Genomic DNA, 14,713 nt, shown 5'->3' with positions numbered 1-14,713 from the left:
ATTTGGAAGGCTAACCAATACAATGAATACATGCCTAAAACTGGCAATCAGTATCTGGTGCCATCTTCCTCAAAACATATGTTAAGAGTGGACACAAAATAGTCTCTCTATATATAGTCTTTCTTTTTTTTTTTTTTACAAAATACTGGTGAATATTTTCCAAATTGGATAAAAAGCATAACATTACAGATTCATAAAGCTCGGCAATCACAAGGAGGAAAATTACAAAGGAAATCATACCTATGCACATTAGGTCAAACTGATAAAACAAAGATAAACATCCCAAAAGTAGCTAGAGAAATTATACACCACACAAAAGAGTACAATTATGAGATTTTTTTTTTTTTACAGTGCTAGGGATTGAACCCAGGGCCTTGTACATGCAAACATGAGCTATGTCAGTGAGCTACATCCTCAGTCCCTATATGAATTTTTCTTACTGAGATCAGATGCTTTCAAGGTGATATGGCCATAGTCTTAAATAACTTAATGGAAGCATAGCATACATATAGAATACTACAAAAATTTAACATTTATGAACAATGACTTTTCACAAAGAAGATAACTATGTAACCCACAACTAAATCAATAATTACTCTGCCCTTCATTAATTATTCCTTTCTTCCCAAAGATAGTCACTATTCTGAATTCTAACAACAAAGATTAGGTTTACCAATAGTTAACTTTTATAAATTATACATAATGTGTTCTTTTTGTGTCTGGTTTCCTTTAATATGATGTTAGATTTATCCATGTCATTGCCTGTGACAGTTGTTCATTCATTTTCACTACTATTTAATACTATATAAATGCCTTATAACTGTACCACTATTTATTTATTATACTGGGAATTGAACCCACAGCTGTACCACTAACTATATCCCCAGTCCTACCACAATTTATTTATCCACTTTCTGTTGATGTTTTGGCTATTATGAGGCATGCTGCTAAGAACACTATTTTATGTATCTTTTGGTGTATATTTATGCTTTTCTGTTGGTTGTTCTCTTATACCTAATAGCCCACTTTAGAATTTTTTGGTCCCCAAAACTTTAGTGGTTTTGAAGGAAACTTTATTGTTTTTGGAGGTCCTAATGTACAAGTTTACAAGAGAGAAATGCTTCACAAGAAATACGGTTTCAGTGAACAAGAAAGAGACGCTGCTCACTGGTAAGTTTGAACTATGACAGTAAACTAAAAGATATAAAGGGATTGTTCTTTTGGAAGGTGTGAGGGATCCCATTTAACAAGGGGAAACTGAACTGCTGCTACACAATGGAATAAGTAGTAGAAATGTGTGTCTTGTCCATAGCCCAGTTGTGCCAGGGTTGTGAGATGGTTTGCAGACAGGACAAAGTGCCCAGCAATAGCATGGGAGACATGGTTTATTGGAAAGCTAACAAGAGGTCAGAGTCTGCTCCAAGAAGAATTCAGTGGTGATAGACTGACAGCACCTGCAAAACATTCCCCTCCTTCATGGTGTTTTGTCCAATGGCGGCCAGCAGAATGAGCAATACATGCAAGAAAGTAGCTTTCTACAGATAATACTAACTTGTCCTGGTTCCCAGTGTGCATAAGAGAAAGCCACTGTCCTTTAAGATAATATGTATCTGGACTTTCCAGCCCAAACTTGCTCTCATTGTTCCCTTAACTTGGAGAGCTTTTTGGGAACAGAAAGGGACATTCAGGGACATGGTGTTTTGTTGTCCCCTTTGCTTTTGGGATGATACAACATGGAATGTAGGGTGTTAACCAAGATGCCTCTTAGAACTATACTGGCAAAAAGTTAAACACACACACACACCCCCAAAAAAAAAAATCTTGTAATAACCCCACTAAGACTTAGGTCTTAAAAAAAAAAAAAAGACTCAGATCTTACAAAAATGTTTGGTTCAATTACCTCACCTAGTAAAAGAGTTCCATTATGTGGTAGAAGAAAGCAGCTAAAATTAATCTAGGCTGCATGACCAGCTAAAAAGCAGGTTCTATGAAACTGATGGTTTTTGTTACTTCTCATATTCCAAACCATGGGGCTAGTTCTAAGGTGGCTAATGTTTTTGGTTTTGGTTAACAGCATAATCGAATTGACATCACTCTGTGATGACTTTGTATCTGATGAGAGGAAACTGCATGGTGGAGAAGAATATGAGTATTTATTTCCCCTGGTTTCCCCCATTAGAGGTTACCTTGTAACTGGATGTATACTTTGAAAAAGGTCACCGGGTCTCTCAGAATGAACTCTCCAAAATTCTCTTTCCAGATCCTGGTAAATTCTCCTTCCTATTACCTCTTTGGGCCTAAAAGTGATCCCCAGCTGTTAACCCTACAGAACTATTCCTTATAATTCTATTATACTGTACACATATATTTTTAATTAGTCCTTTTTAAAATAAGTCCTTTAAAATTATCTTAACTTGAATGTTTCATGTTTCCCATTAATACTCTTAAACATGAATGTTTTATATTTTGTATTTAGTTCTTTTCTAAAATCAACTTGGGTGTTACCATAGCCACACCATCTTTCTGTTAATTTTTGCAAGATATGCCTTTTTCATCTTTTCTCTTTCTGCATGCTAGTATTTATCATCTCTTAATCTTTATATCTTTATAAATCTTTATGAATCTAATGTGACAATCTTTGACTTTTAATTGGGATAATTTACATTTAATGTAATTGCTGGTATATGAGCCTTAAAAGCTGCCATCCTGTGTTTTGCATTGTTCCATCTGGTCTACAGCCTCTTTTCTCTACTTTCTGTGGGATTGATCAAGTATTTTTTATTCCATCTTTTTAATTAGTTATATTTCTTTTAATATTTTTCCAATTACTCTAGAAATTAGACCTTGGTTTCTAAGTTTAGTGTATATTACTACTTTTACTACTTCCTGAACAATGTAAATGCTTTGGACCATTTTATTTGCCTTCTCATTTCAATTTGTTTTATTGTTTTAAATCTGTGTTTTAACACAAATTTAGCATTGTTTTGTACAGTTAATATTCAGGCGTAAACACATATTTTTCCTTTTTATTGCTTTTAATTCCTTCCAAAATCTCAGAACTTCTGAGTTCATTTTTTCTCTTCTAAAAGGCTGTTCTTTCCTCTGGGGCAGGTATGCTGGTGATGAGGTCTTTATTTAATAATATATTTTGTCTTAATTTCTTAAAGTTAATTATTTTTAAGGAGGAATTCTAGGTTGTTTTCTTTCAGTACTTTGGAGAGCACACCATTTGATTTATTCCTTTCTATCATTCGAGAAAGTAATTTATATTTTTCTTCTAAACATTTAAAACTTGCACCAGGTTTGCTACAACATGACTAGGTACGATTTTGCCTTTTCCTTGCTTAGGATTTATAGTGTTGAACTTTTTTTGTGTGTTATTTGTTCCATGTTCTCGCTCCTCTCCTTCTGAATCTTTAATTCCACCTATAATAGACCATTTTTACACTATCCCATGTTTCTTTTACTTTTTCTCCCAAATTTTCTATCCCTTTTGTTTCTCTATAAATCTATCTGCATATTTTCTTCTGAACTTTCTTTGAATTCCCTAATTTGTCTTTAGCTTTATATAACTGGCTATTAAATCTATCCACTGATTTTTACTAAGTATTTCAGTTATAGAATTTCCATTTGGTTCTTTGTGTTTCCAGTCTCTACAATTATTCCTAACTTTAAAAAGTTCCTGAATATGTTAATCATAGTTATTTTAAATAATAAATATTTTTAAAAATAATTATTACTTCATAATCCTTATGAGTTCTGTTTCTATAACTTCTTTTTCACTGGTCTTATCTTTTCATGTACTGGTGATTTACATGTGCTGGACATTGCATATAGAATATTGTAGAGGTATTTTGAGACTCTGGATAACATTACTTTCCTTGCTAGAGGATTTTAAAAATTCTGTTCGGCAGCTAGATTAAGGTCTTTACAGTCCAATTCAGGACAAGTATGATTCAGTTCCTGCAAAGTTATAATTTATTTTCAGTACAATCTGATTCTTAAAGCTCAGCACTTTAGAATCTCAACTGAAAACCTGAGGCATCATCTCTTCCACGGAGAACCCTAAACTTTAGTTGTTTTTCTTCCCATTCTTACCCAGTCTTATGAACTTATGAGAAGTTCATAAGTTCACTTTCTTGGTTGTTTTTGGAAAAACCAGATACCTCCAAGGGAAAGAGCCCTAAATGCTGCAGGCATCTCTGTTCCCTCTTCCTGTCCTAGATATTGGCCCTGCAATGCTCAATGATTTGGTAGTTTTCCATTGCCTTTAAATAGGGGTATTTATTTGTTTTGTTTTAATCTAGTTTTTCTAGTTATTCAAGCAGAAATATAGGCAAAACCATCTAATTCTTCATTACCAGAACTCTAGGGGTTTCTTTCTCTTTCCTCCCTCTCCCCTACCTTTTTTGGGGGGGCAAGGGGAGTCCAGATTGTGGGGAGGACTCATGCATATTAACCATTCACTCTCCTACTGACTTACACCACAAGCCCAATAACTCCTTTTTAATGTCAACAATTTTACTAAAAACTCCCTACCCATCTGAGTTAAAATACACAAGGTAGTTATTGTATATATGTTTAGTTTACAGATAATGTTTGGTACACACGTATCCAGAACCACTGTAATAGCTGTCACTCAAGAATTTATAACTAAAGGGCTGGGGCTGTAGCTCAGTGGCAGAGCACTTGCCTAGCATGTGTGAGGAACTGGGTTTGATCCTTAGCACTGCATAAAATAAACAAAGAAAATAAAGGTATGTTGTCCATACACAACTACAAAAAAAAATTTTAAAAAGAATTTGTAACTCAAAGGAAAATACTGATAAAAAACAAAAGCATATTCTCAGAAATGTCAAAGTATGTTTCCAGTTTGATTAGAGATGTCATGCATTAAAGTAGAGATAAAGTTCTTATTTCGACCTTCTATATAATAAGAAGCCATTTAAAACTTCATTATGCTGTATTATAAAGGAAGCTTTTTATCTGATGGTGCCATGCAAAATAGACTTGAGAAGGAAGAACAGAGGCAGAGAAACTCACAAGACATCTACAGTAATGGACCAAGTATGAGTTGATGAGAAGTGTCATAGTGTAATGACAAGAATGTTGATGTTAGAATCATAGGACTAATAGTAATTACTGGTCCTGTCACATTAGTCAGTCATTTAACCTGTCTGATGCCGCTTCCTTATTTACATCCTAATCACCTTATAGGCCCCTCAATAAACATTTGCATGAAATGTTAATAACATCTGTTTAACTCATGAAGTGGCTACATAAATATGATGAAAAAAAATTTTTTAAATATAAAATGTAAAATGCATTAAGGCCTAAAGAAGTAGAAATAAAGAAAGATAAAGAAAACGAAGGGTGAGGTGGGCACAGTGGTGCACACTTATAATCCCAGCAGCTCAGGAGAAGTTGAGGCAGGAGGATCTCAAGTTCAAAGCCAGCTTCAGCAAAAGTGAGGCACTAAGCAACTCAGTGAGACCCTATCTCTAAGTAAAATACAAAATAGGGCTGGGGATGTGGCTCAGTAGTCGAGTGCCCCTGAGTTCAATCCTGAGTACCCTCCCCCGGCAAAAAAAGGTGAAAGACAAAGATTAATGTATTGAATCTTGGTGACTAGAAAAGTGTACTCACCTAAGTAGGTCAGTCAGGAGAGGAACAGATTTTTGGAAACCAAGACAAGGACTACAGAAAAAAACTGTTTCATTTAATTTTAATTATAGAAACTTCATCCAGCAGGCAGTTCTCTATTTCAAATATTAGTTTCCTATGTGATTATTCAATCTTGTTCAAAAAATTTTAAGAATTCCTAAAGAGAGAAAGAAGTTATCTCCTGGGAGCCTGTATCGCCTCCTCATTTAAAACAACAACAACAACAAAGAAAAAGCCTGTACCTGCTGAAGTTCCACTATTCTATAAAATTTATTAGTAAAGTGATGACATAGGGCATTATTTACAGATGATTTGTTAGGTTCCTCCAGTTTAATCCACAACTGCTATTCTTCATATGCACCCTTTAAATTGTCAATACCAGTAGCTTAAGGTACTAGTAGTTTGTTATAATCCAAGCATGCATTTTCTTTAGCTTCTACTCAAATTCCAGTTCCATATGAGACATAATCAAATGCCTTCTTGAAAATCAAGTGCCTGATGTTTCTTTTACATTTTAAATGTACATACCTTTCATTTAGACCCTAAAAGGTAAGACAGTGTCTATCTTCTTTAATTCCCTAGGCAGTTTCTCCTATTATTTTTTTTTTTACAATAAAATATAATGGAACTGGCATGGTGGTGCAAGCCTATAATCCCTCTGATTTGGGAAGCTGAGGAAGGAAGGATTAAAAGTTCAAAGCCAGACTGAGACTGTAGCTCAGTGGTAGAGTGCTTGCCTTGCACATGTGAGGCACTGGTTTCTATCCTTAGATAGTGTCCATCTACAACTTAAAAAAAAATAAATAAAAGTTCAAAGCCCTCCTCACCAATTTAGCAAGGTCCTCAACAACTTAGTGAAATCCACTCTCAAAAATAAGGAAGGGCTGGGCTGAGGATGTGGCTCAAGCAGTAGCGCGCTCTCCTGGCATGCGTGCTGCCCGGGTTCGATCCTCAGCATCACATACAAAGATGTCATGTCCGCCAAAAACTAAAAAATAAATATTAAAATTCTCTCTCTCTCTCTCTCTCTCTCTCTCTCTCTCTCTCTCTCTCTCTCTTTAAAAAAAAAATAATGGCTGGGGAAAAACTGGCAAAAAAATAAAAAAGTGGCAAAACTCCCGAGTTCAATCCCTATTACAATCACAAAAAAGTGTGTGTGTGTGTGTGTGTGTGTGTGTTTCAGAAGTAGCTCTTTTACACTGAGAATTTGTCCTACACTACCAAATTTACTTAGTTATCTCTGGATGACTTGTAGTATTTTACTAAATCTGGGGACTTAAGTTCCTAATAATATTTGATATCTTTGGTAATTTTGGATAGAAAGTCTTCATCCAATAAAAAGCCAACTTGGGGGTTAGAACAAATTCTCCTCTGCATCTTTTTGCTCCCTTTCATTTATTCTAGTTTCCTTTACATAAATAAAACATTACATGGAAATATTTGCTTTTTCTAATTTTTTTTTCGCCAAGTAAAATTTTATGTACTTAACATCCTTTCTACTTCTATTTCAAACAAAATATTTTATGCTTGTACTTGAAACCACAGACATGTATTAGCACCCCCTCTTGAACCTTAGAGAACCTGGAAGTAAATGAAAAAAATTGAGCAATGGGAAAATAGGTATTGTAAGCTTTATTCTGTGGCAAAAATATTTCTCTCTTATTGAGGAGTTAAGTGTTTCACAGAGGTGAATCCTCCATGACTGAAGCTTCAGCTATTCCCTATGGATAGTAAGTAATGCAGTCTGAAGGGCCCTGTCATCACTGTCTGCTGGCAACTGTTTAATAATCAATTTTGGAGGCAGGAATGGTGAATCTCTTATCAGTAGTATCTGAAGATTTCCCTCAAATAAGTATATCTACTGTGGGCTACCACAGGACATCACTAGATGCAGAGTTGAGAAAGAGGTACACACCATCAAACTATTATATAATACTTCTACCATGAGAATTCCTTAGATATGACCACCAAAGCATGCTAGTAGATATTCAAATGTTAGTACAATGATGAAAGTGAGTTTGAGTATTCATTATTGAGTCTTATTAGATTTTAATATAAATTTCTGCTTATATTTAATATTTAATAATAGCTGTTTTTAACATTCTGCCTGCAAAATTCCTAAATTTTTAAAATTGGTACTTATAAGCCAGTCCTAGCTCACCACTATCTATTCTCTGAGTTTTGGAAGTGATATGGGGACTAGCCAATACAAATTGAGCTGTTTCTGCTAACTAATGATAGAAGAAATAAATTAAGGACTCAGATTTATATAGTCAACCATTATGCTATGTCACAGTAAAGTACTTCATGCATTTTTCATACTTCTCCACTTTCATATTGCCTTGTTATGACTTTATTAATTTTAAAACTCTTTTATGGCTGCTGTTGGCCTTTAATCTGTATTTCCTGTAAATAAATACTGACAAAGGAATCCTGTATATAATGGGAAAATACACATACACACACATCAAAGAAGCTTGAGTTGAGGCGAGTATCCCGGTTTATCCAGGTGGATCCAATGTAATCAACAAAGGACCTTAAAAGAAAGAGGAGGCAAAGAGTGTGTCAGAATGATGAGACGTAAGGAAGACTCAATCAATCATTGTTGGCTATAAAGACAGTGTTCACAAGACAAAGAATGAGATAGCATCTAGAAGCTGGGAAGGGTAAGAACATAATTCTGCCCTAAGATCTCCAGAAAGGAATGCAGCCCTGCCAGATTTTAGTCTGGTATGACCTATTTTAGACTTTTGGCTTCCACATTCGAATTTTTCTTTAAAATACACAATTTTGCATGGCTTAACAATGGGGACATAATCTGAGAAATAGGCCATTAAGTAATTTCCTCTGTGTGGACATCATAAAGTGAACTTACACAAACCTATATGGTAGAAGCCAATCAATCAATGCTGCCTCTTGATTTGATCAAGAGATGTGGTAAATTGGGCATAGTGGTACATGCCTGTAATCCCAGATATTGGGGAGGCAGAAGCAAGGAATATAAATTTGCATCCAGACTCAGCAACTTAGTATGACTCTGTCTCAAAATAAAAATAAAAATAAACTGGGGATGTACTCAGTGGTAAAGCACCCCTAGGTTCAATCCCCACTACCAAACAACAACAACAACAAAAAAAAGAGAGAGTTGGTAAACATGTTATGAAGCTGTTGCTTATATAACACAGCATACTGTTTTATAGTGAAGTTTTTAATAAGTATACTCTAATATACAAATATTATTGAAATGCATTTAAAGGACCAGGCAGGGAGGTACACACCTGGAATCCCAGCAACTCTGGAGGCTGAGACATGAGGATCACAACTTGGAGACCTGCCTGAGCAACTTAGCAAGGCCCTAAGTAACTTAATGAGACCCCTTGTCTCAAAATAAAAAATAAAAACCGGGGATGTGGCTCAGGGGTTAAGCACCCCTGGGTTCAATCACCCAGTACCAAAAAAATGCACTTAAAGGCTTTCTTCTTTCACTTTCAACTCTAGAATCAGATTTACTGCTTTATCTGTCTTACCTGCTTAGTATTTCTTGACTTGAGTACTCAAAGAGTCAAAAGGTCTTAACAAATTTCACTTCAGGTATATGACAAAAGAATTTTAGTAACCTCTATCTTCATCAGTATTTCCAAAACTAGATACTCTACTTTTTTGTTTTGTGATTTATATCAGTAATCTATAGTAATTCCTATAAAGTTATAACTAGATACTCTGTGATTTCAGATTCTATGCAGTATTTAGGTTTATGATCTTGTTGGCAGCACATAATAGTACTTTGTCTTGGGAAAATGAGAACAGATAAAAAATATTCTGGGTAGAATTTCTGCCATGTGAAAGCCAAATGACATCAAAGAATGAAAAAGGTGTCCTAATTGTTCTGGCTAAGAAAAGTGGTGGGACAATTGTCATATGGAACATAGCAATTAGTATAGATGTGACAAATTTAAAATAACTTAAATTTAGGTAGTTTGCCTGTATTTATTTCAAGAAGCAATTTAATTTGCAAAAAATTAAAATCATATAGTACCTAGATATTTTATTAGCTTACATTGTTCTATGTCTAATATGTAATAGGTAAACTTTAGTTTCACAGTTCTTTAAGAGCTAAGTGCACAGGGAATTCACAGATTTATGTTTTAAGTTATTTATATTAGGATGCTATACTTTATTATGTTATATATATGATTTTGTTATATGTGTGGAGAGGAAATTCTGAAAAAAAAAATGCTTTTAGGCAAGTTCTATCCAGTAACTAATTTTTCTTAGGGCAAGTATCTTTTTTTTTTTTTTTTTAATTTGGATAATCGTCTCTATTTTTTTGTTTGTTTGTTTTTTTAAAATTTTTTTTTATTGGTTGTTCAAAACATTATAAAGCTCTTGGCATATCATATTTCATACATTAGATTCAAGTTGGTTATGAACTCCCAATTTTACCCCAAATACAGATTGCGGAATCACATCGGTTACACATCCACATTTTTACATAATGCCCTATTAGTAACTGTTGTATTCTGCTACCTTTCCTATCCTCTACCGTCCCCCCTCCCTCCCCTCCCATCTTCTCTCTCTACCCCATCCACTGTAATTCATATCTCTCCTTGTTTATTTTCCCATTCCCCTCACAACCTCTTATATGTAATTTTGTATAACAATGAGGGTCTCCCTCCATTACCATGCAATTTCCCTTTTCTCTCCCTTTCCATCCCACCTCATGTATCTGTTTAATGTTAATCTTTTCTTCCTGCTCTTCCTCCCTGCTCTGTTCTTAGTTGCTCTCATTATATCAAAGAAGACATTTGGTATTTGTTTTTTAGGGATTGGCTAGCTTCACTAAGCATAATCTGCTCTAGTGCCATCCATTTCCCTGCAAATTCTATGATTTTGTCATTTTTTAGTGCTGCGTAATACTCCATGGTGTATAAATGCCACATTTTTTTTATCCATTCATCTATTGAAGGGCATCTGGGTTGGTTCCACAGTCTAGCAATTGTGAATTGTGCTGCTATGAACATCGATGTAGCAGTATCCCTGTAGTACGCTCTTTTAAGGTCTTCAGGGAAAAGTCCAAGAAGGGCAATAGCTGGGTCAAATGGTGGTTCCATTCCCAGCTTTCCCAGGAATCTCCATACTGCTTTCCAGATTGGCCGCACCAGTTTGCAGTCCCACCAGCAATGTACAAGAGTACCCTTTTCCCCACATCCTCTCCAGCACTTGTTGTTGTTTGACTTCATAATGGCTGCCAATCTTACTGGAGTGAGATGGTATCTTAGGGTGGTTTTGATTTGCATTTCTCTGACTGCTAGAGATGGTGAGCATTTTTTCATGTACTTGTTGATTGATTGTATGTCCTCCTCTGAGAAGTGTCTGTTCAGGTCTTTGGCCCATTTGTTGATTGGGTTATTTGTTTTCTTATTGTTTAATTTTTTGAGTTCTTTGTATACTCTGGATATTAGGGCTCTATCTGAAGTGTGAGGAGTAAAAATTTGTTCCCATGATGTAGGCTCCCTATTTACCTCTTTTATTGTTTCTCTTGCTGAGAGAAAACTTTTCAGTTTAAGTAAGTCCCATTTGTTGATTTTTGTTATCAACTTTTGTGCTATGGGTGTCCTATTAAGGAATTTGGAGCCCGACCCTACAATATGTAGATCGGAGCCAACTTTTTCTTCTATCAGACGCAGAGTCTCTGATTTGATATCTAGCTCCTTGATCCACTTTGAGTTAACTTTTGTGCATGGCGAGAGGAGGGGATTCAGTTTCATTTTGTTGCATATGGATTTCCAGTTTTCCCAGCACCATTTGTTGAAGATGCTATCCTCCCTCCATTGCATGCTTTTAGCTCCTTTATCAAATATAAGATAGTTGTAGCTTTGTGGATTAGTCTCTGTGTCCTCTATTCTGTACCATTGGTCCACCCTCCTGTTTTGGTACCAGTACCATGCTGTTTTTGTTACTATTGCTCTGTAATATAGTTTTAAGTCTGGTATCGCTATACCGCCTGATTCGCACTTCCTGCTTAGAATTGCTTTTGCTATTCTGGGTCTTTTATTTTTCCATATGAATTTCATGATTGCTTTATCCATTTCTACAAGAAATGCCGTTGGGATTTTGATTGGCATTGCATTAAACCTATAGAGAACTTTTGGTAATATCGCCATTTTGATGATGTTAGTTCTGCCTATCCATGAACAGGGTATATTTTTCCATCTTCTAAGATCTTCTTCTACTTCTCTTTTTAGGGTTTTGTAGTTTTCATTATATAAATCTTTCACCTCTTTTGTTAGGTTGATTCCCAAGTATTTTATTTTTTTTGAGGATATTGTGAATGGAGTGTTTTTCCTCATTTCCGTTTCAGAAGTTTTGTCGCTGATATACAGAAATGCCTTTGATTTATGCGTGTTGATTTTATATCCTGCCACTTTGCTGAATTCATTTATTAGTTCTAGTAGTTTTTTTGTAGACCCTTTTGGGTCTTCTAGGTATAGAATCATGTCATCTGCAAATAGTGATAATTTAAGTTCTTCCTTTCCTATTTTTATGCCTTTAATTTCTTTCGTCTGTCTAATTGCTCTGGCCAGTGTTTCGAGAACTATATTGAATAGAAGTGGTGATAGAGGGCATCCCTGTCTTGTTCCAGATTTTAGGGGGAATGCCTTCAATTTTTCTCCATTGAGAATGATGCTAGCCTGAGGCTTAGCATAGATAGCTTTTACAATGTCGAGGTAAGTTCCTGTTATCCCTAGTTTTTCTAATGTTTTGAACATAAAGGGATGCTGTACTTTGTCGAATGCTTTTTCTGCGTCTATTGAGATGATCATATGGTTCTTATTTTTAAGTCTATTGATGTGGTGAATAACATTTATTGATTTCCGTATATTGAACCATCCTTGCATCCCAGGGATGAATCCTACTTGATCATGGTGCACAATTTTTTTGATGTGCCTTTGTATCCGATTCGCCAGAATTTTATTGAGGATTTTTGCATCTAGGTTCATCAGAGATATTGGTCTGTAGTTTTCTTTCTTTGAGGTGTCTTTGTCTGGTTTCGGAATCAGGGTGATGTTGGCCTCATAGAATGAATTTGGCAGAGCTCCTTCTTTTTCTATTTCCTGAAATAACTTGAAAAGTATTGGTATTAATTCTTCCTTAAAGGTTTTGTAAAACTCCGCTGTATACCCATCCGGTCCTGGGCTTTTCTTGGTTGGAAGTCTTTTGATTGCTTCTTCTATTTCATCTATTGTTATTGGTCTGTTTAAGTTGTGAGTATCCTCCTGACTCAGTCTGGGCAAATCATATGACTTAAGGAATTTATCGATGTCTTCACTATCTTCTATTTTATTGGAATATAGGTTTTCAAAATAATTTCTAATTGTCTTCTGTATTTCTGTAGTGTCTGTTGTGATATTGCCTTTTTCATCCCGTATGTTAGTGATTTGAGTTCTCTCTCTTCTTCTCTTCGTTAGCATGGCTAAGGGTCTGTCGATCTTATTTATTTTTTCAAAGAACCAACTTTTAGTTTTGTTAATTTTTTCAATAGTTTCTTTTGTTTCAATTTCGTTGATTTCCGCTCTGATTTTAATTATTTCTTGCCTTCTGCTACATTTGCTGTTGTTTTGTAGGGCAAGTATCTTAGCTCTTTCTCACAATCATATCTCATCTGGATTACTTCATTAGCACCTTAACTGTTCTCCTTACCTCTAATCTCTACCCTTACTTACAATTTTGATACACCCTTATTGCTATTATAATTTTTTGTGAATAAAAATCTGATCAAGTCATTTTTATAAATTCAATTTCCCCATCCTTTCCATTTCAGAATAAAAGTATATAGTTGTATCTTTTAACTGTCTTTGTTCTTCTCATCTTTTCTCATGTCCTCTTTTTAAAATATTTTTTAGCTGTTGATGGATCTTTATTTTATTCATTTATTCATATGCGATGCTGAGAATCGAACCCAGTGCCTCACACATGGTAGGCAAATGCTCTATCACTAGGCCACAACCCTAGTCCTCTCCTGTCCTCTTATTTCTCTCTCTCACCCCGCCCCCTACACACACATACATGCGCGCGCACGTACTTGTGGTTTCCCAAACTTTTCAGGTCATCTCTGAGACTTTGCATGTTGTTCCCTCTACCTAGAAGTCTTTCTTGCTTTTTCTTTTCTTTTTTTCCCCCAATTTTGCCTCAGCTTGTTTTTTTTCCCACTCATTTTAATAAACTCTCTTCTTCAAGAAACTTTCCCTGATCAACCGCAGCTAAGTTAGATACAATAATATAGCTCTATACACACATTTATGTCCTTAAAAATAATCCATTGTGTTGTCAGATGCTTACTGGTCTTCCTACTTATAAGAATTTCTTATAGATGTTATCTGGGTTTTTCATCTATGTATCTTCAGTACCTAGGAGTGTGCCTAGCACATAATAGTCATTACATTTTTTAAAATAAGTGTTTAGTGAAATGGGAGTAATTTTTTGTTGTTGTTTTGTTTTGTTTGTTTTTTTGGTAGTTGTAGATGGACAGCATACCTTTATGTGTTTCATTGTTTTTTTATGTGGTGCTAAGGATCGAACCCAGTGCCTCATACATGCTAGGCAAGTGCTGACACTGAGCTGCAGCCTCAAACCCAGAAATCTCTATTGCACTAACATTCTTTGGCTTAGACCCCCACACTCAGACCTAAACATCACTGATTAACAATGTGAATGACAATCTCTTTATGCTACTTTACATCAAAAGCAAGACTGGGGCTGGGGTTGTGGCTCAGTGGTAGAGCGCTCGCCTAGCATGCATGAGGCACTGTGGGTTCGATCCTCAGCACCACATAAATGTAAAATAAAAAATATTTTATCCACCTAAACTTAAGAATAAATATTTTTAGGGCTGGGGATGTGGCTCAAGTGGTAGCACGCTCGCATGCGTGCGGCCCAGGTTCGATCCTCTGCACCACATACAAACATAGATGTTGTGTCCACCGAAAACCAAAAAATAAATATTAAAAAAATTCTCTCTCTCTCTCAAAAAAAAAAAAAAAAAAAAAAA

General features: G+C 35.4%; 1 long non-coding RNA gene across 1 annotated transcript in view; it reads right to left on the bottom strand.

Moving 5' to 3' along the window:
• Positions 1–7,280: 7,280 nt before the first annotated feature.
• LOC125619799 overlaps positions 7,281–14,713 on the bottom strand; it is a 17,009-nt gene continuing 9,576 nt past the window's right edge. Inside the window, exon 2 of the long non-coding RNA XR_007351392.1 lies at positions 7,281–8,200. This is a non-coding gene — a long non-coding RNA (uncharacterized LOC125619799). The remainder of the gene's footprint in view (positions 8,201–14,713) is intronic.

Source organism: Marmota marmota, unplaced genomic scaffold (assembly GCF_001458135.2).
Source record: "Marmota marmota marmota unplaced genomic scaffold, marMar, whole genome shotgun sequence".
NCBI lineage: Eukaryota > Metazoa > Chordata > Mammalia > Rodentia > Sciuridae > Marmota > Marmota marmota.
The sequence above is the reverse complement of the archived record's forward strand: the minus strand, read 5'-3'. Positions and strand labels throughout refer to the sequence as shown.